Source organism: Panthera tigris, chromosome D3 (assembly GCF_018350195.1).
Source record: "Panthera tigris isolate Pti1 chromosome D3, P.tigris_Pti1_mat1.1, whole genome shotgun sequence".
In the NCBI taxonomy this organism is placed as follows: Eukaryota; Metazoa; Chordata; class Mammalia; order Carnivora; family Felidae; genus Panthera; species Panthera tigris.
Genome location: NC_056671.1, coordinates 25646915 through 25667242, shown reverse-complemented (window position 1 = coordinate 25667242; position 20328 = coordinate 25646915). Strand labels below are relative to the sequence as shown.

The window sequence follows — 20328 nt, the reverse complement described above, 5'->3', positions numbered from 1 at the left end:
TGAAAGGCTCTGGCCTGGGGTCCTCCTAACCTCATTAAATTCTTCCCTGCCTTGGCAGAGAAGGGAGTGGAAGGGGCCCACCCCAGGTTCTAAGATGCAAGCATGTAAAACAAAGTCATCCTTTCAGGGAGAGATACGCTCCTGGAGATAAACAGCATGTTTCGATTGGAGGCTTTCTTCCGCCACCCCCCGCCCCCCCTCCACCAAGCACTGTACAAAGCTTTTCCCAGATATTATGTGATTTACAGCTTACAGAGAAATTCTGTGAGGTGTCTTTTTATGGACAAAGAAAGAGGCTCAGAGAAGGCAGGTAACCCGCTCCAGGTAACACAGCCAGGAAGTGATAACAGTCGGGATTTGAACCAGGTTCTAGCTGGGTCTGATGTTCTTACCCACCGTGTTTCTCCTGCCTGTGGCACGCCTGCTTTTGTCCACATGGTACTCCAGTTTGCAAAGAAACGGAAGCATCCCTATTTCAAGATTAATCAATGGCTTTTGGAGATGGGCCCTTGCCACCCTCCCCCCCTCCCAGCCCCCCAGCCCCAGCTGTCACCCTCCTCCCCTCCTTCTCTAACTTCCACCCCGCAGGCTCCCAGAAGGCAGCAGGTCCTTGGCTGAGGATGGAGAACAGCCAGATGGATGGGGCTCCTGAGACAGAAACCGAGCCTCAACATCAGAGACGGTCCCCACACGCTACGTCCGGAGAGCCGAGCCGGACGTGCCAAGATCCCCGGCCTGCAGGCTCAGCTCGGCGACATCCCTGCGTGGGGTTTTGGAAAGCGCTGAAAACAGACATCCACCCACCTAAAACGTGTCTCTGATCTTCTGAGGCCCGGGCAGCAGGGTTGCCCGACACTGTTTCTTCCTGGCAACAGTCAACAGCAGCCGGTGCTAGAAAGTGAAGGGAAGAAATCCCCAGCTGCGAGCATTTGCTCAGGTTCCAGCAAAGGCTGAGGCACGGGTTGCCGTCTCCTGGCTCCCTTTGACAGGAGGGTGAGGCGGAGGGGAGTTTTCCCCAGCTCCTCCTTATGGACAGAGCTTTGCAGTTTGCAAACTTCTTACTGGAAAACGTTATCATCTATTCAGTGTGGTCACAAAACGATTACATTAAATGCATATGTATTTTTTTCTACATGTGCACACATCTGTATATTTACTGCTTTACCTCTCTTTATACAGATCCTCACAGTCTCCAGCTTATGAGGTTAATTAAGAGACGTGGAAACAAAGAGCCACACGCTAACAGCAAGAAGGACAAGATACTAGGGTGGTGGTTATCAAAGTTGGGCGCACGTAAGAATTATCTCATTTATTCAAAATGTAGATCTCGGGGCGCCTGGGTGGCTCCATTGGTTAAGCATCCAACTTCGGCTCAGGCTGTAGCCTTGACGTGCTAGAGTTCAAGCCCACCCCCCACCCCGTCGGGCTCTCAGGTGTCAGCGCAGAGCCCGCTTCAGATCCTCTGTCTCCCCCTTTCTCTCTGCCCCTCCCCGGCTTGCACATGCCCATGTGCACGCGCTATCCCTCTCAAAAATGAATAGACATTTAAAAATTAAATTAAAATTTAAAATTAAATTAACTTAAAAATTAAAAAATTAAATTAAAAATTAAAACATTAAAAAAATTAAAAGAAAATGTGGATCTCTAATCCCAATACCAGAGCTTTCAAAGCAAGAGGACTAGGTTGAGGCTTGGGAATCTTGAGGTTAAAAATGCCACCGAGCTGTGTATTTTATACTGGTTAATTTTATGCCATGTAAATCTTATCTCAATGTTTTGAAAAAAACAAAATGCCCAGTGCATTCCTTGCCACAGATCCGAACATTAGGCAAGGCTTCCTGTGGAAGGCGCTATGTGAATCTTTGTGGAAATTGCCAAGTGGGCAGACAGGATATTCCAGCCGGAGGGCACAGCATGGAAACAGTTTGGAGCAAGAGACGATCGGGGAATGTGGAGAGCCATGAAAATTAGATGGGGGGGGAGGGGTAAGGGCCAGGACATAGGAGGCATCACCAGCTAGGCTGAGACGCTGAGTGTCACCCTGGTGACCCTGTAAATCCTTATAGTATGTTTGATGAGGATGTACTTAGAAACAGCCACATGCCAACCCGTGGGGGATGGACTCAGTGGGCAGATATACAGGGCATAGAAGCTAATCCTAGTGACACAAGTTAGTCACAAGGTAGTGTAGAAATCCACCGAGTAAAAAGAAGACACTCTCCATAACGACTGTCTTTTGGAGGTCTTGGCAACATACACAGTGAAATGAGTTGCATAAGTCAGATGGTGATATATGTGCGCCTAGAAATTGCTTTTCTCCCTTAACAGCTTAACACAGTCAAGTCCCCCTAGTATGGGCGTGTTAAACAGCCTTATCCTTTTTAACGGCTGAGTAATATTCTATCACATGGATATTTTAGGTTGAAATTGTAGCTATGCCACCAGGTTTACGTTTTTACTTACAAAAATAGCCAGTTTGGTTTACTTAACCGTTCCCTTCTTGATGGGCAATTAAGCTGTTTCCAATTTTCTTCTACACAATTGTTTCTTCCTTAAAAAGTATAATTAACACACAATGTTACAGGAGTTTCAGGTCTACAGCAGACTGATTCCACCATTCTAGTATATTACTGAGGGCTCCCCAGGATAAGTGTAGTCACCATCTGCCACAGTACAACATTATTACAATATTCCCTATGCTGTACTTTTCAGTTCTGTGCCTTATTTTATAATTGCAAGTTTGTACCTCATAATCCCCTCTATGTATTTCCTCCATCGCCCCCTCCCATCTCTTCTATGTTATTGATTGTTAGCAATGTCCTAACGGTCCTCCTTGAAAATATCTCTCCAAGCACCTGTGTAAGTATCACTCTAAGGTAGATTTCTGAAGACAACATGCTGGGTCAAAGGGTGGACATAGTTATACTTTTAATGGGAACAGCTAAGTGTTTGCTAGTAAAAAAAAAAAATCTATCACCCATATACACTCCCAGTGAGAGGAAGCTGATGCAGGGTAACTGTCAAAAGTGTGTCTGTCAACATTTATGCAAAGATATTATGTAATAAATGACCACGAAATCTCAAGGCATACAGCAAACTGTATTTACTCTTATGTTCTAAAAGATTGTGCCCACAGTATCCAAGAATGCCTATTTTGCAACATCCGCATGAGCAGTGTGTGTTATCATTAAAGAAAAATGTGCTGATTCTGACCATTTGAAACTTATCTGTTCTCGTAAATTGCATTTTTTAAAAAACTGGGAATGAGGTTTAGCTTGTGTTACATGCTTTTTTGGCCACTGCTATGCCTTCTTTGATTAATTCAACATTCATATACTTGTTGCATTTTTTCTCCTGTTTACTTCTGTTCTTTTTTTCCTTAATAATATCTAGGAACTCCTTCTACGATGTGTCTGTTAATCCTTTGCCTGGCAGATACAAAGCAACTAAATTTTCCCAATGTACTTTATGTCTTTAATTTTTTTAATCCTGTAAATATTTTCATTTTTATGGAGTTTAATCAATCTTATGGTTTTTTATAGCTTATTATTTTGTTTTTATACTTAGAACCATCCTCACTGCTTGAGGTCATAAATTGCCAATGCCCATTTTCATCGGAGGGTCATAGAGTTTTATGCCATCCCGTTACCTTCAATCCATCGGGAATTGATTTGGCTGGATGGCTGTCAAGTGACAATTTAACTTTATTTTTGTTCTCTGATGGTTAAACAATTGTCCCAGTGCTCTTGGTGGAATCATCTTTCCCCAACTGCGTTGAAATTCTACCTTTATTACATGCAGATTTTTCTAAATCCTCAGGTCCGTTTCTAGACTGCCTCATTTTAAAAAATCAATGAGCAAAAACGCTTCCTAATCCTTCCCTAGATGACATTTCCTGGGCCCCGGCTCTGCTTCTAAGAAAGGCTTTTCCCATGTTTTCATCCATCCATCCATCCATCCATCCATCCATCCATCCGGACACCCATTCATTCATGCACTTACTCATTTCCTTTCACTCACTGTGGGCCCAAGGATTAATGAAACAAATTCAGCTCCCGTGTGTTTTCTGAGCACCTGTTTTCTGGTTATAGGACACGTGGCTATGTGTCCCTCACTCCATCTTACTGACTTCCTTCATCAACATGTGGAGGGGGCATATTTTTAGCCCCACATCACGGATGAGTAAACTGAGGTGCAGAAAGGCTAATTAACTTGCCCAAAGTCCCCCAGGTACCAAGCTCCAGAGGAGACATTCAAACCCAGGTCAACCTAATGCTGGTTTTATCTCTACCTCTGCTGCTTCCCTTGCAAAATAATTGCTCATGTTTATTGTGCATCAGTTCTGTGCTGGACATTGTGCTAGAGGGTGTGAATCCCCAAGGGCCCAGACTGTCCCTGCCCAGAGGAGATGGCCAGTCTGATGGAGGAAGCAGGTCATTGAAACAGACTGTTACAACCCACTCCGACTAAAGCTAAAATAAGATGGTGAAATACAAACCCTGGGGAGGGCGTCCCTGGCAAGGCAAAGACTTCCGGCCTCTGGAAAGACGATTTTGCTGTCAGCTTGGCAAATAAAAAAGCTCCCTTACAGGTGAGACATGAAGGTCCAGAGCCAGGATTTTCTGGCTCTATCTCCCATCCATTTGCACTTCGGATGTAGATACCATGCCGGGGAAGAAGGACCCTGGACAGCCTTCATGGGAGTGAGTGTCTGTAATAAGAAAAGAAGCAAAAAAAAAAAAAAAAAAAAAAAAAAAAAATCAACACCCTTCAAATCGGCCTTCTGGGCCCCATAGCTTCTGAAAACCTCGCCATCTGTCCACATAAGCATGTTCCAAAGTTTTAAGTACCTCTTTTCATGAAGTCCGTTAAAGTTAACCTGGCCTCATAATATATGGGGGAAATCTGCTATAAATAGAGGTAAATAGAGATTGTAAAGATAAATAACAATACCAGCATGGGAGGGACTGATAATGTCCTCTATTTATGGCCCGACTCTAAAAAGGGATGGCCAGGGATCCAGCGTCTTTAATGACTTACTTTTGCCTTGGCAGCCTGTGTTCCCTGTTAGGGTGCTAAAGATTCAGTGACACAAAAAGCTTACAGATAATTAAATATTGATTTTTGTTTTCTAATCCTATATAAAAATTGTCCTGGGTCTCCCAATGGTGGTTTTATCTCACCAGGACATGGGCAGAGGGGAGGGCGTCTGTTAACCCTCTTTGCACCCCTGTTGTGTGACACAGGGGGGGCCCTTAGACAAGGGGGGAGTGTCCAGGGCTGGCTTTGTGGACATGTGACCTCTGCAGTCACAGCAGATCTGCGCGCAGAGGGCCCCTTGTCTGGGTTTGGCGCTCTCCTGGCACGCTCTCGAAAGGCTGGATAATTTTTTTGCACAAGGGGGTTCTGCGTTTCCTTTTGTATGGCCCCACAATTACGCAGCTAGTCCCGGGGGCTGGTCTGACTGAGAGATCAGGGCGGCGGCAGCCGGCTCTGGACCCCTAGCTACCCCACTGCTGCCCAGAGCCCCTCTCTTATTCTCCTTCCCTGAATCTTGCTGGCTGTGCCAGAAACTCTGAATCTGGGAAGAGGGCCAGAGAGAAACTTGTGATGAGAACAGTCCTTCTCCCACCCTCTTCTCCTGTCTCTCTCTCTCTCTCTCTCTCTCTCTTTCTTTAGGAAAAAAAAAGGCACCTCATTGTCATTTTGCGTCTGGAGTGTGGCACGGGACATCTGGCAATGTGGCAGAGTTGCTCGCTGGCTGGATGGATGGATGGGAGGGAGTGGCGTCCATGGGCAGGTCAGGCCGTGGGCTCCGACAGCAGACAGAGTCTGGGAGGAGAGGGAGACAGAGTCAGAGAGCTGGGTCCTGAGCCAGATCCTGCCATGTGTTTTGCTCTGTGGCCTTGGGCAAGTGGAAGACCCTTCTATGCCTCTGTTCCTTCATCTGCAGAATGGAAATACTAATTCTGGCCCCTCTGCCTGCCTCCTCCCCTCCAGCAAGACTGCTGGGGACAGCCTAAGTTTTAAAACATAAGGATCTTGGGGCACCTGTGTGGCTTAGTCGGCTAAGCGTCAGACTTTGGCTCAGGTCACGGTCTTACAGTTCGTGGGTTCAAGCCCTGCATCGGGCTCTGTGCTGATGGCTCAGAGCCTGGAGCCTGCTTCCGATTCTGTGTCTCCCTCTGTCTCTGCCCCTCCCCTGCTCATGCTCTCTCTCTCAAAAATAAATATTAAAAAAAAAAAACTTTAAAAAATGAGGATCTGCAAAACAGTGAGAATAACAGCTAATGTTTATCTACTGCTTACCTGGATCAGGCACTGTTTGTAAGTTCTTTAGAGATGCTTACAAATGCACGCTTACTAAAGACTTTGCATATTCTAGCTCATTTAGACCTCCCCGTGACCTCATAAAACAGGTAATTTTATAAACTTCCCATTTTGCAGATGGGGAAATGAGGCACAGAGGCCAAGGTAGCACAGCCAGTAAGTGGCAAAACAAGAGTCTTACCTGTGTGCTCTGGCTGCAGAACCTGTGCTCCTAAACTACGGTGCAGGACTAGGATTCCTTCCTGCCTCCTACTACAGGAAACCAGGGGCCTGCTGGCCAAAAGTGGCTCCCAGAGCATTTTTGATTGGTATTTCTACACAGTGGCAGCCTGCACCCCATTTGGAATTTGAATCCGTTGCCGGGGCACCTGGGTGGCTCAGTTGATGAAGCATCTGACTCTTGGTTTTGACTCAGGTCACTATCTCATGGTTCGCAAGATAGAGCCTCACGATGGGCTTTGCGCTGACAGCTTGGAGCTTGCTTGGAATTCTCTCTCTCTTCCCCTCCTCTGCTCACTCAGGCCTTCTCTCTCTCTCAAAAATAAATAAAAATTAAAAAAAAAAGAAATTAGAATTAGTTACTCGTATTGAAAAAGAACCTCGAGATTTCTACCTTAAAACAGATTTCCAGGGGCGCCTGGGTGGCTCCGTTGGTTAAGCATCTGACTTTGGCTCAGGTCATGATCTCACAGTTCGTGAGTTCGAGCCCCACATTGGGCTCTGTGCTAACAGCTTGGAGCCTGGAGCCTGCTTCAGATTCTGTGTCTCCCTCTCTCTCTCTGCTCCTCCTCAGCTGGCTATCTGTCTCTCTCTCAAAAAAAAAACCCCAAAACCAGACTTCTAGCATCCCAGACATGCTCTGGTAATGATGAGCTCCTATATCTACTTGGCAAAGATCCTTCAATGGGTAGATATTGCATCTACCAATTGCCTCACCTACATTATCTGCCTAATTTCTGGGAACTCTGTCTTTGGCCCCTTCCCTGGGCAAGCAAAACCCCCTCCTTGTCGTGGATTTGAAGACAATGTCCCCTCTGTGGGGGGCACTATATGTGGAAAAACAATTAGCTTTATTGGTGGAAGGGGTGGGACAGAGAATCCAGAGTAGCTCAAGCCCTGAAAATGAGCTCGGGGCCCTGAGGCTCCTTTAAGCTTTCGGCTTCCACGGTCCTCGATTTCAGTAATTCCAAGACGCTTTGGTTGGAGGCTACAAAATTTGAAAACAAACCTACAAATTATGAAATTCTGAGGCTTTACCATCCAAATAGTTTACAATTCTAAGATCTCCCCTTCCTGTCCCTCCCATCGCAGTTCTGGTGTTCCGTCCTTCCAAAATTCCAACTCTTTGTTGCAAAAGATTCTCTGATCATAAAATGTCATGATTCGAGTTGACTCACTTCTTGGAAAGGGCAATACTATGAAGGAGGGAGGCTAGGATGCTGTGGCTCCCTTGTGCTAATTGCTCATGGTTCCGTGGTCCGGTACTTACCATCTCTTTAAGGCCAGAGAGAAGCCGGCCAACGGTTAACACATGAGGTGGTCTGATTGCACAAGGTCGGGGAAGTGGGGGCTGGGATTCTTCCTGGACCGTTTAATCTGAGGTCACCATCCCTTCATTTTCCTGAGGAAATCAATGCTGCCAAGACGGGGATGTGGAGGTGTGTATATCCCCTCCAACCAAGCCAATATATAAACAGTGGGAGTGAAGAGACACCCTGCAGGAACTGTGTATCTCTTCAGCACCTTTAGGAGAGCCATCAAAGCCCTGAACACATCCCTCGTCGAGTCGCATTTAATGAGTGAGAACCTGCGATGAACATAAGGACTGATTAGATTAAAGGCAGTTTGACCTCAGGACGAGGAATGCGGATGGAATGATCTGGGGCATGGGAGGATTCGAGCCCCTTCAGCTGGAAGAGGGAAGCTCATTAGCATAGCACTGGGAATGTTGTGGTGTCCATGAGTCAGACCAATGGGAGATAGGCTTTCATTTTTATCTTAACTTGGAGGTGACTCTTCCCAATGCCTTTAGACCTGGCATGGATGGGCCACAGAAGCAGCTGGCTAGGGACAGAGTGCCAGGCTGGAGTCAGAGAAGGTGATGGGGCCAAAGGGAGATTGAAAGGAGCCACTTCGGGGTCCTGGGAGGACATCTTGCACAACGCATTGGGGGGAACAAGTCTCCTCACCAATGTCATTGCAAAGATCTCAATACTTGGTGCCAACTTTTGGCAGTGACATGTGCAAACAGGGAAATTTCTCCACAAGTAAAAAAAAGGGGATTCTGACACCAGGTTGCCACAGCCAGCACAGAAAACATGAGTCAAAAGTAGAAGTCCTTACCCTCAACACGACTGACGTTTGGAGTCAGATAATTCTTGTAGAGGACTGTCCTGTGAATTGTGGCATATTGAGAAATATCCCTGGGTCCCTGGTCTCCAACCATGAGATGCTAACAGCACTTCATGCCTAATTTTGATAATCAAACATGTCTTCAGACATTGCTACATTCAGAACTTGGGAAAAAGAGTCCTTGGGTCACGGGTGGCTCAGTGGGTTAAGCATGTGACTCTTGGTTTCAGCTCAGGTCATGATCTCATGGTTCATGGGTTCAAGCCCCGCATCAGGCTCTGTGCTGACAGCATGGAACTTGCTTAGGCTTCTCTCTCCCCCACCCCCTCTCTCTGCCCCTCCCCCACCTGTACTCTCTCTCTCAAAATAAATAAATAAACTTTAAAAAAAGAGTCCAGGTGACCCCAAATGGTGTCTGTGACTCTTAGTCACGGTCAGAGAAAGATATCCATCAGTGCCTTAATGTGGACATAATTAGCAATTCCATATCAGAATTCTACTCTGTGCCACTCAGGGTTTGTGTAACTTCTCCTTCCAGCGAGAGGATTCAGTCATTCTCAAAGAATTCTTTGTGGTGGCGACTTCGCTGAGTCTCAGTTAAAGAATTCCTCTAGGTATTATGCGAATCCGAGTATGCAAGGTGGGCTTTGGGGGGACAAAAACAAATATAAATTTATCCTTATGGGAGACCGCACGAACTTTTCTTTTTGAAGATACTACATGGCAACATGGTACAGTAATAAACACGCAATAAATATGAGGTAAATTGGGGCACCTGGGAGGCTCAGTCAGTTGAGCATCTTGATTTTGGCTCAGGTCATGATCCCAGGGTCGAAGGATCAAGCCCCGCATCCGACTCTGTGCTTAGCATGGAGCTTGCTTCAGATTGTCTCTCTCTCTCCCTCTGCCTCCCTACACCGTCAGGCTTGGTGCCCCCCCCCATCTCAAATTTAAAAAAGAACATGAAATAAATTAATGAATAGTTCTTATGGGTCCTATCCCACAGATGGAAGTCACATTCCGGGGCAAGTTTGGAGAACAGGTTCCATTTCACCTGCGGGTTCTGAGCCATGAGCAGTGCTGTCCCGAAACACGGTGTTAAGAAGGATTCTGAGGGTGCGTCAATGCTCAGGAGAAACGTGATTGGCAGAGGATGTCTGTTGTGGGGAGGCGAGGGGTTTTGTCAGCCCAAAGGCTAGCTCCCCCCTTCCTGGCAGTATCCTGATCAAACCCTTAGTGCCACAGATCCTTCTAGCTACCAAGTGGAGGCGGGATTAGAAAGGGCGACACCCAGAGTAAGAAAACAGAAACTCTAGCAGGTATTCTCACGGAGAGAATTTAGCACAGGGGATGCGTCGCTGTGGCGTGGGCAAACTGGGAAGGCAAACGGGGCACGAGGAAGCACAGAGGCAGTGACTGTGGGACGCAGTTGTCATCCCTGAGTTGAAGGAGCAAGTGGAGAAGCAGGGGGGACCCACCCCCCCCGCAAACAACACACCAAGCTGGGAAGAGGGACCAGAATTCTGCTGCTGCGCCAGAGCTCGGGGTGGGGGCGATCTGTGCACAACTTGGGGCCGGTTTAGCACCGGCAGGGAGAGCTGCACCCGGCCCACCTGTCACTGCCAGGGTGAGGAGCCCCGCTGCTGAGAACTAACCTGCCCTCAGCGCCCCCTATGGGCAGAGGCCAACACTGACCTGCGAGCAAAGCAGAAAAGCCTTGCACAGAATCCCAGCCCTCTGCCCCCCAAAGGCAGAGAATAAAAGAGAGGGTTTGGAGCCCAGAGACCATAGTTGATCAGCTTGTACAGTTGCGGAGGCTCGAAGAGACGAAGCGACTGGCCAAGAGGCTACGTCCTTCTGACTCTGGTCCCCTGTCTCTGGGCTCCCAGTGACGCAGAGGTTTTGCAAGCTTCGGGTAAGGGAAAGAGGGGTAACGGTCTTTATCTTAATACTCAGCAGTCTCCAGCACGCTTGCCCGAGCATCAGTCACTTAGAAGTGCTCCCTTATCTCCGTTTGCCAGAAATAGGTCTCTGAGCTATACGGGCTTCCTGCCTTCGGCTTGTGGGGGTTCCCACCACTCGCTCGAGGGACCTCCACTGCCTGGTCTTCAGATCCACTTTCCAGATAGGTTAGGACGGCACCCAGTGGGAACCAGGCGGGGGTGTTCCTGTGGGGAGGTGCGTCCCCCACCCCCACCCCCATCCCCACCCGCAGCACCCCCTGAGGTCTCACGGCAACCTGCTCCCTCCGACGTTTCCCCAAGACGCTCTGACTTCTCACGTGCGATAGGTCACCTGACTGCGTAGCTTTCTATTTACGCGTCAAGTTGCATCTCTCCTGAAAGCAGGTGTCCCTTTCCACCACCTCAGAGCCCGTGGAGAGATAAGGTTACTCCTCAACGCACGGGGCGAAAGTCCTTTTGCACGAGCTGCACACAACATTATGCAGAAACATTCAATATTTTACCCGGGCTGGGGGGACAAGGGGGTGGAGGGGAGGCAAAAAAAAAAAAAAAAAAAAAAAAAAGAGATTTCTTGCAAAGTGAATTTTCTTCTCCTTTTTAAGGCGTCATCCGTACTGAACCTTACACACCCTTTTGTGAAGGCAGAGCTGGCAAAAACCCGGAGAAGAAAAGTGGGAACTTGATTTTATGCTAATGTATGTAAAGAACGTGACTACAGAGTCAGAGGTAACACAATGAACTTAACTTCCCTCCTCCTCTCATTTTATTGAATTATAATGACTAGTTTCCATAGCAATTACTGCATCACCTTGTACATTACCAGAAAGATCTACTGCACTTTTCCCCAGTCATCCTTGTAAACATTTCTACCTTTTTTTTTTTTTTTTTTTTTTTTTTACGATGTTCTAGGGGGAAACACGAGCCCTTTCAGCTTTGCAGCAGTGGGAGAGCATATTTCAGGAGATTAATAAAGCCGGCCAGGGTGTGTTTATTTTCTAAGTTCGCTGGTTGCTTTTCCATCTTGGGCCTCACCAGCTACTTGTCAGGCAGACAAAGAGGGGAGGAGGCGGGCGGGAGAGAACAGAGGTGCTGGGAGGTGAGGGAGAGGCACCCGGAGTCAGGAAGAAAGGGAGTGCTGCAAGGTCCCATGTTTGTGCGTCTGCCGTTTCTGGAAGAGTTTGAGAGCAGTCCCCTGGGGGGACCCTCACACGGGGCACGGAGGAGGACAGGGGATGTTTCCCAGCTCACAGAAGATCAGATTTGGGAGACACCCAGGGATACCTCTTTGGTAGCCTTGAAGCTGAGTGAGCCCCGCCCCCACCCTCCCTGGTTGCTTCTGGAGCCTCCAGAGGGGATGGGGAGACGGGCATCTGGGCGCCCTTCCGTTCCAAACCCTGCTTTCCCCAGCGGCTTCCTTTTACGAGCTTTTCATCTTGGCTTCCCACATTGTATTTCATTTCCAGAAAGCCCTCTGGAGCTGATGGCTATTTGGAGACACCTCTTTCCAGTTGAGAAATGAAGGAATTGTCACCTCAATAGGAGTGGAGTGGTGGCAGCGGCTGCTGTGAGCTGGGAGGACAGCCAGGGCTGGCTCCGGTTGTGGGACGCCCGCTGGTCCCACTGCACCCTGCTGAAGATCAGGGGCAGAGGTCACTGTCACTGGCTCTGCTAGATAAGAAGACCCTGTGTTGAGCTGTGAGAATTCCATCCAGGGGCTCAGAGCTCCCAGCCCAAGAGAGGGGCAACGGTCACCAAGTCCTCAATGCTTGGGGTGCCTGGGTGGCTCTGTCGGTTACGTGTCTGACTCCTGATTTCAGCTCAGGTCACGATCTCACAGTTTGTGAGCCTGAGCCCCGCATTGGGCTCCGTGCTGACAGCACGGAGCCTGCTTGGGATTCTCTCTCTGTCTCTCTCTGCCCCTCCCCGTTGGGCTCTCTCTCTGTGTCTCTCTCTCAAAATAAATAAACAAATTTTAAAAACTAAAGCCCTCAACCCTTTATTTCATTTGAAAAGTCATCTGCTTTGCCCCCATTTGTGCACCAGCCCACTGCCTCTAGACAGATCAGCATTGGTGGTTGGAAACTCTTGCCCTGAGGTCTGGCTGCCTGGGTTCCAATCTCCCAGCTGCACCTGTCACATACTGTGTCTGGAGCCCCGTGCTTTCCTTTCTTCTGCCTCAGTTTCCTCATCTTGCAAATGGACCTAATGGCAGAACCCACCTGAGTGGCGTTTGTGCAGAACAAGGATCATGCTGGTTCAGTGCTCACACCTACAAGGTGCCTGTCATTCGCCGTGGGCTTGTGTGTACTCATCTGTACCTGTGGCGTGCCCTCCAGTGAGGTCAGTAACATCTCAGAGCCCTGACTTTCCGAGCAGTAAAATCAGAAGTGTCTGCTGGGTGGCCTCAAAGGTTCCTCCTTGCTCTGAAGGGTTTTTGGATTCTAACAGCATAGCTGGAGGGAGGGAAGAAGGAAGGTGGGGGGGGGGAAGAGAGAGAGAGAGAGAGAATACATAAGAGCAGATGCCTTAAGCAGAAGCAAAAAATCCCTAAGTGACAAGAAGCTCTAAGTTCACCAAAATGCTTAACAGAGATAAGACGGATGTAGCCAGTGCTGGAAAGATTGTTATGAGATTAAGAAAAGTGATTAGGGGATTAAGACTTCTCAGAAGAGATAGTGATGGGACCACCAACGGGACACCCCTTCTCGTCCTCCATATACTCACGCCCTCTCCTTGATTTGTAAGTCCCCAGTCATGCAGGCATGTAACAAAATGGTCTCAGCGGACGAACAAATAGAATCCTGGCTAAGCCCATCTTTGACACTGGGAAAGGTCCCCTGTGTCGTGTGTATACACACACACACACACACACACACACACACACATGCACATACATGCACATATACATACTTACGTAGTCAAGTGACTGCATGCCCAAAGGAGTTTAAGGAATACCTTGAGGGCCTGAGTTGGGGCTGGGATTGATCAGTGAGGCTATCCCATAGAGTGCAGGAAGGACCCCTGGATGGAGAAGTCTTTGGGAAGTGGCCCGATGTGAGTCGGGCATCATAAGGAAGTTGGGGCACATGGAGGGGTGGGGGCTACTTGGGAATTGAGAGATCCTGGTCATGCCAACCCGCTGGCCGAGTCTCAGCTCTATCACCTGTAAACTGGGGACAAGGATACACTCCCTGTGTCGGGGTTGAAAGGCACATGAGTGGGAAAGCGCTGTGCAAAAGTTGAGCTTCCTTCGTGAAGTCCTTTCCAGGGCCCTCCCTCACTAGAAGATTCTGCGCTTTTCTCTGGTGCTAGAGTAACCCACAGGAACCTGGTCCAAATGCCCCTTCTTTTTTCACAATTGGCTCCGAGGGAAGCAGTGTAGTCAGCCCCAGGGACCGTCGCTCCTCAGGATGAAACTGGACTCCATCTGTTGCCAGTGGGGAGATCTCTCTGGTCCCTCATCTGGAAAACAAATGGTGACCTCACTGTCTCACAACCTTAGGAGAGGCCCTGAGCCAGAACCCCCCAACGAATCCCCTCCCAGAGTCCCGGCCCTCAGAAACTGCGAGGTAACGAAGGCAGGCTGGTTTCTGTTGGGGTAATTTGTTACGCAGCAATAGGTAGCTAATACAAGTGATAGACCTGGCTTGCCATTGCCTTCCTGGAGTTGATGGTAACAGAGCCGTTGTGCCAGAAATGACAAATGTGGCTTCATGGTGGATTTCACCAAGATATCTCAGCTCCAGCCCGTCCCCATCCCATTCCAAAGGCTCTTGTCTTCCTTTCAGGATTTGTTCAGCGTTGAAGGATAAGCCACGTTTTATAGACCAGTGTGCTTAAGGTCTGGAGATGGAAAGTGGCTTACTCACTGCCACGTGGCAAGGCAGGTGCAAAGCTGAGTTTAAATATTGGGTCTCCTGACACGCCATATGTGCATTCTCCCATTCGCTGAGTAGGTATTTATTGAGCACCTACTGTATGCCTGGCTAGTACTGTGTACTAGGTGCTCCCCCCACTTGTCCTACCTCAGGAGGTGGCCTCAGGCAGACTTAGTTTTCAGGGTGTGCGAGAAAGGGTGTTGTGCACCAATTGGGGACCAGTTGTGTGTCCCTGGCTCTGTCCAAGTGACAGGAGAGTTAAAGGAGAAAGGTCATCACGACCCTGAGCTCTGTCATGAGCCCCCAGTGGCTGGCGGAGGCCAGGATGCGTTAACTCTGAACGGACAGAGAGATTCTATCCGGGCCCCTCCTCCTTTGGAAGAGCCCAATCACCCCATCCTCACTCACGTGACTCCCCAAGGAACCATAGCCTGGCCCCCGACAGCCCTTATTGGGAGGACAAGGAGGCCATCACATAGCTGCTTGGGGCAGCTTCCCAGAGTTGTGCGGAACATTTCTGCAGGCTCAGCCACCCCAGCAGATCATAGCAAGGTGGGGTGGGGGGGAAGGAGCAGGAGAAGGCTGCGGTCACCACAACAGAGGGTTGGATTAGTACGGTCCACGCGGGTACCCAGCCTCAGGCAGAGCGGCCGGCACTGTGCCCTGATTGCTCCTGTCCGGGCTGGCGTGGGCCAGGGAAGTGAACACCCAGGGATGGTACAGTAGGGTGGGGAGTCTGTTCAGAGATGGGGGCACTGCCGCCCTCTGCCCAGAGAGAGCGGTCGCTCAGCTGTCAGCATCCCTGGGGCTGAGGATGCTCCCTGTACAGGCAGGCCGAGTGCTGGGACCTGGGCCCTTCTTCATGGCCCAGAGTGGGAAATAGTGCATTGGTCCAGGGCTTCTGGGCACTTAGGACCAGGCTATCCTTTGTGGAGGGGGCTGTGCTGAGCATTGTAGGCTGTTTAGGGCATCTCTGGCCTCTACCCGCTAGATGCCAGGAGCACCCCCCACCACACCCAGAGCTGTGAAAAACAAAAACGTCTCCTAATATTCCCAGGAGCAGTGTCATCCCAGACTTAGACCCACAGCTCTGTCTCTCCGGGCCCACGCTCCCCCCACCCCAATTGCCAGGTCCTACGCCTCTTCAGGATGGTAAGTCCTGAAAGTCCCCGAGAGCTGAGCATACACCAGCAGCTTCCTCCATGTCTCGTTGTAGCTCCCAAACCACGGCGGCATGAACATGATCTCCGTTTTACAGAACGGGACCTGGAGACCTAGAAAGGTAGGATTTGTACAGGTTCGGGGTAGAAGGAGGACTCGAGCCCCACGTTTCTGATTCTTAGCTTGGCCTTGAGGGTGTCTCGTTCTATGCTGTGCACTCAGTGGCACACGATAACTGGTTTCTGAATGGATGGATGGATGAATGAACGAATGAATGGATGAACAGAGTTTCTCCTAAGCCACCTTGAGCAGAATGCTCTAGGCCTGGGGACCTGAGGGGACCTGAGCCGGGACAAGCTGGTTGGTGGAAGAGGGGGTGCCAGGGGCTGCGGTGTCGCTAGGGGGGCCTGGGAGGTGAGGAGGAACAGAGGGTTGCGTTCGGCCTCCCTCTTTTCCTCTTGCTCCAGCCTCCACACTGGCCTTCCTGCCTCCAGGCTCTCTCTCTCTCTCTCTCTCTCTCTCTCTCTCTCTCTCTCTGTTATCTGTTTTCATCTCAGCAGCTGGAGCCATATTCAGAGCAGACCAACCTGATCACCTCAGGGCCTCATGTGCCGACCCTGCTACGGCCCCCTACGGACCGTGGATCAGAGTCTTTTGTCTGTTTTGAAAATCTTCCTATTTTGGTCCAGGTCAGCTTAAAATGATCAAAACAGAACCATGAGTAGAGTATGTAAAGGAAGGCATCCATGTAGCCTCATGTGACATGTGGCCAGGTCTCAATAAGTGTGAACTATCACCTTCGTGATTCTCACACACGGAATGGTGCCCAGCCTACTGTGCTCTTGGGGAGGGAGGACAGCAGGCTGCGGCTGGGAGCCTGGCTTAGGGGTTTCACAGCACGGAAAACTCTCAACCTCTGGGGTCAAATAGTTCTTCTGCTGTGTGACCTTGGCCAGGTTACTCTACCTCTCTGAGTTTTTGCTGTGACTTTTCAATAACGAGGGGTAAAAAAACCCTGGCTTTCCATCTTGGTTCTGAGCATAAGGTGGTGCATATCAGATGTGTCATCGCTGTGTGCGGTATACAGTAGGCACTCACTACTTATTACGGCAAGAATTCATGAGTCATTTTATCACTCAGAATACCCTGGCCAGGGGACATCGGTGTTATCCGGATGTAAAGACAAGGAAACCGAGCCTGGAGGATGACGGGACCTGTCCAAGGCATCCTGGCCCTAGTTTCGACCCAGGACCACCCGAATGCCCTGTCGGCTCCTTTGGAAACCCGTTCCCCGAGGCCCCAGGGAAAGCTGGACATCTGGAACGTTACCCCGACCGGCCGACCTGGAAACCTGAGTCAGGCCAGCCAAGACAACGTAGCGAGTGTGGAACTTTGGGGTCCCCTCCAGGCCCCCTGGTGCTCGCAGCCTGTGTCTGAGCAGAGCTGAGTCAGGCAACAGAGGAGAAGCTGCTCCCGAGGCAGCCGCTGGGCGGGACAATTAAAGTCCCCGCCAACCCCTGGGAGGTCCCTGGCACCAGTCTCCTCTGAGATGGAGCGAACGGGCCGAGACGGGGCAGCTGGGCCAGAGTTCTGCCACTCCGACAGAGATTTAGGGGCAGCGAGTGGGAAAGCCAGACTCACTGGCTGCTGAATTTACTGATCTTTTCAGCGAGGTCGGCAGGAGGGCCCTTCTGCGCCAGGCACCGGCGACGGCTGGGATGGCTGACCTGGTAGCTGTGTCCAGCGTCTCCCTGCACAACGGGGCTGGACGGGGCGAAGCCAACTTGCCTGTGTCCTGGAATCTTTGGGGGTGATTCATGGTTCTCTCTCCATGGAACTTCAAAGCATGCACGTCCGCCAGGGATCCCGCTTTGAAAATTACAAGCCCGGGGAGCCCCCATCCAAGGGTTTACTGATGCTTGCTAGGTACCAGGCAGAAATAACCGACTTAGCAGCCGTGAAGTGTTGCTGGCATTTTTTTGTTCCATAGACACGGACGTCTAAGAGATGGGCTGGGTTTTGTGTTGCGGGCACGGGCCGCTGAACCTTCTGCAAACTGAGATTCGGAGAGGTGAACTGAGTTGCAAAAAGCCAGCTCGTTCATTAGAAATTGAGACTTTTATAAGCTCCTCCATTTTCTCCTCTGCAAAATGCGTCAATTACGACTACTTAACCCGGTGTGCTGGTGGTATTGGCCAAGATAATGCATGTGTAATTGCTGGCAATGCTCTAGGCATACAGCAAGTCTTTAATAATTGCTAACGGTTTCTATAATCCCTGTTTTAATCAGAAGTAAAGAAAGAAAAACTTGAGTAAGGATTTTTCCAGAATCAAACTGTTCAAACAATCATTCATTCATTTAGGGGGCTAATAAGTCTTAAAATTTTTTTTAATGTTTATTTATTTTTGAGACAGAGAGAGACAGAGCGTGAGCAGGGGAGGGGCAGAGAGAGAGGGAGACACAGAATCCCAAGCAGGCTCCAGGCTCCGAGCTGTCAGCACAGAGCCCGACACGGGGCTCGAACCCATGAGCCATGAGATCATGACCTGAGCTGAAGTGGGAGGCCCAACCAACTGAGCCAGCCAAGGTGGCTAATATTTCTTGAGCAATAGCTCTGTGTTAGGCTCTATCCTAACATGTAGGGCTGTGGAAATGAATGAAGCATGGAATCGTCTTCATGACTTTGAGCAGTGAAGTATGAAAATTAAATGGATTTGAAAAGACTACTATACAAAATGCTAAGAAAGTGAAGGACAGGTCCTGTGGGGATAAATGACAAGAGGCTTAGCCTGGAGGGAAGGTCAAGGAGTGAATCCCAAAGAAAGTGATAAGTTTGAGATGTGGAGGATGATTAGGTGTAAAATTGGTAGAAGTAAAATGTGTGTGTGTGTGTGTGTGTGTGTGCGTATTTAGAGACGAGTCTGAGTATTTGGGGCAGAAAACCAGCATGTACAAAGGTCCTGAGGTCGGAAAGAATATTCAAAGAAGGTCAGAGTAACTGACCTAGGAGAGTGAGGTGTAGGTGGGGTTAAGCCTTGCAGGGTCATCTCCCAGCCCTGTCCCCACCCAAACGTCCCTTCCTGGCATCCATGGATTGGGTATCATTCTCTCATAACCGGTACACCTCTCTGCTTCCATGCTCATCATATACTTGGGCAAGTATCAACTTCATGACCACATATCTGCGTCCCTGACCCAAACAGGCCCAACTTAAGGGCAGAAATGGAGTCATTTATCTTCGTGCATTAATTCCATCCTTAGGCCTATGACATCATAGCTAATTGAAGCTACCTGTCTGGATGAATGAGCGAATGGATCAATGAATGCAAGATTAAATGGCCACCCGCAGATGCCTGGAATTAAATGTCACCAGCACATCTGCACACGTGTTCTATTACAAAAACAGTAAATAGAGGCACCTGGGTGGCTCAGCCCATTGAATATCCAACTTCGGCTCAGGTCATGATCTCACGGTTCATGAGTTCGAGCTCCGAGTCAGGCTCACTGCCATCTGCGTGGAGCCTGCTGTGGATCCTCTGTCCCCCTCTTTCTCTGCTTCTTCCCTGCTCCCACTCCCTGTCTCACAAACAAATAAAACATTAAAAAAACAGTAAATAGGCATCATCAGGAGTAGAGACTAAAGATAAGCAAAAACCAAAGAAAACAGAAACAATGTGTTCCTACGTCCCAGAGATTGCCATTGTTAATGCCTTAGTATGTAGGTACGTATGTATGCGTGTGTGTGTGTGTGTGTGTGTGTGTGTGTACGTATGTGTCTGTTCGTCTGTCATCCACTTGTCCATTTATTTTTTTACCAACGTGAAATCATCTGACGTATCCAGGCTTTGTCACCTGCATCTTCAGTTAGCGATCCCCACATTCCCGTGTCCTAATAAGCAGTCTATATTCAAAACCCTTTTTTGCTCCTTCATGCCTCTTCCAAGCTGGCTCTGAAGAATGTGTGTCCTTCTAGGTCGGTCTGGCGGCTTCCTCCTGGTGTCATTTGGCTCACTCCCCTCTCCCCTGTATCTCATAGGCAGGGCATTGGTTCTACAGGCGGAATGAGTTCAAGCTAACCTCTCATGACTGCAGCTGGCCAGCGGGAGCATTTTCCTCTCCCTGGGATGCCTCTCGGGAGACCCGGGGTTTCTGCACGAGCCCCTGTTAGTGATGTGAACTGAGACTGGACGCGGGTGACTGTGATGGGTGTTATCTTCATCATGCGTGGCTGAGTTTCCCCCTGAGACGGCAAAATGGCATATGACATCTCCACAGAGGTCCAAGCCCCGCCCCCCAACCATATATCTGACCGTATGAACACCAAATAAGAATTTCTCCCGAATCAGTTCTTGCCTTGAGAAGTGGCTACAGACTGGTTTCCTCATTCTGCATCCTTCTTTCGAAGATCTTCTCTCCTCACCTGGATGAGTGGCTACTATAAAATACAGTCTGGATCGCTTTCTGTTTGCTTCGTGGTGACTGTAAAACGATCGCATTTTAGCCACCTCTGCCCAATTATTTTCCCCCACGTGTTTGAATGTGTCTGGGAGTGGGGACTGGCTAGTTAATTTTTCCTGACATGTACATGTGTGATTCTACAAACAGAAAGAAGTGAGCATTTGAGCATCTGCGGATCTATGAA

General features: G+C 49.3%; 1 long non-coding RNA gene across 1 annotated transcript; it reads left to right on the top strand.

Moving 5' to 3' along the window:
* Positions 1-10370: 10370 nt before the first annotated feature.
* On the top strand, positions 10371-12188 carry LOC122232342. Its single transcript, XR_006209693.1, has 3 exons — positions 10371-10597; positions 11249-11372; positions 12110-12188. It is a non-coding gene; the product is annotated as an uncharacterized LOC122232342 (long non-coding RNA).
* Positions 12189-20328: the final 8140 nt, after the last annotated feature.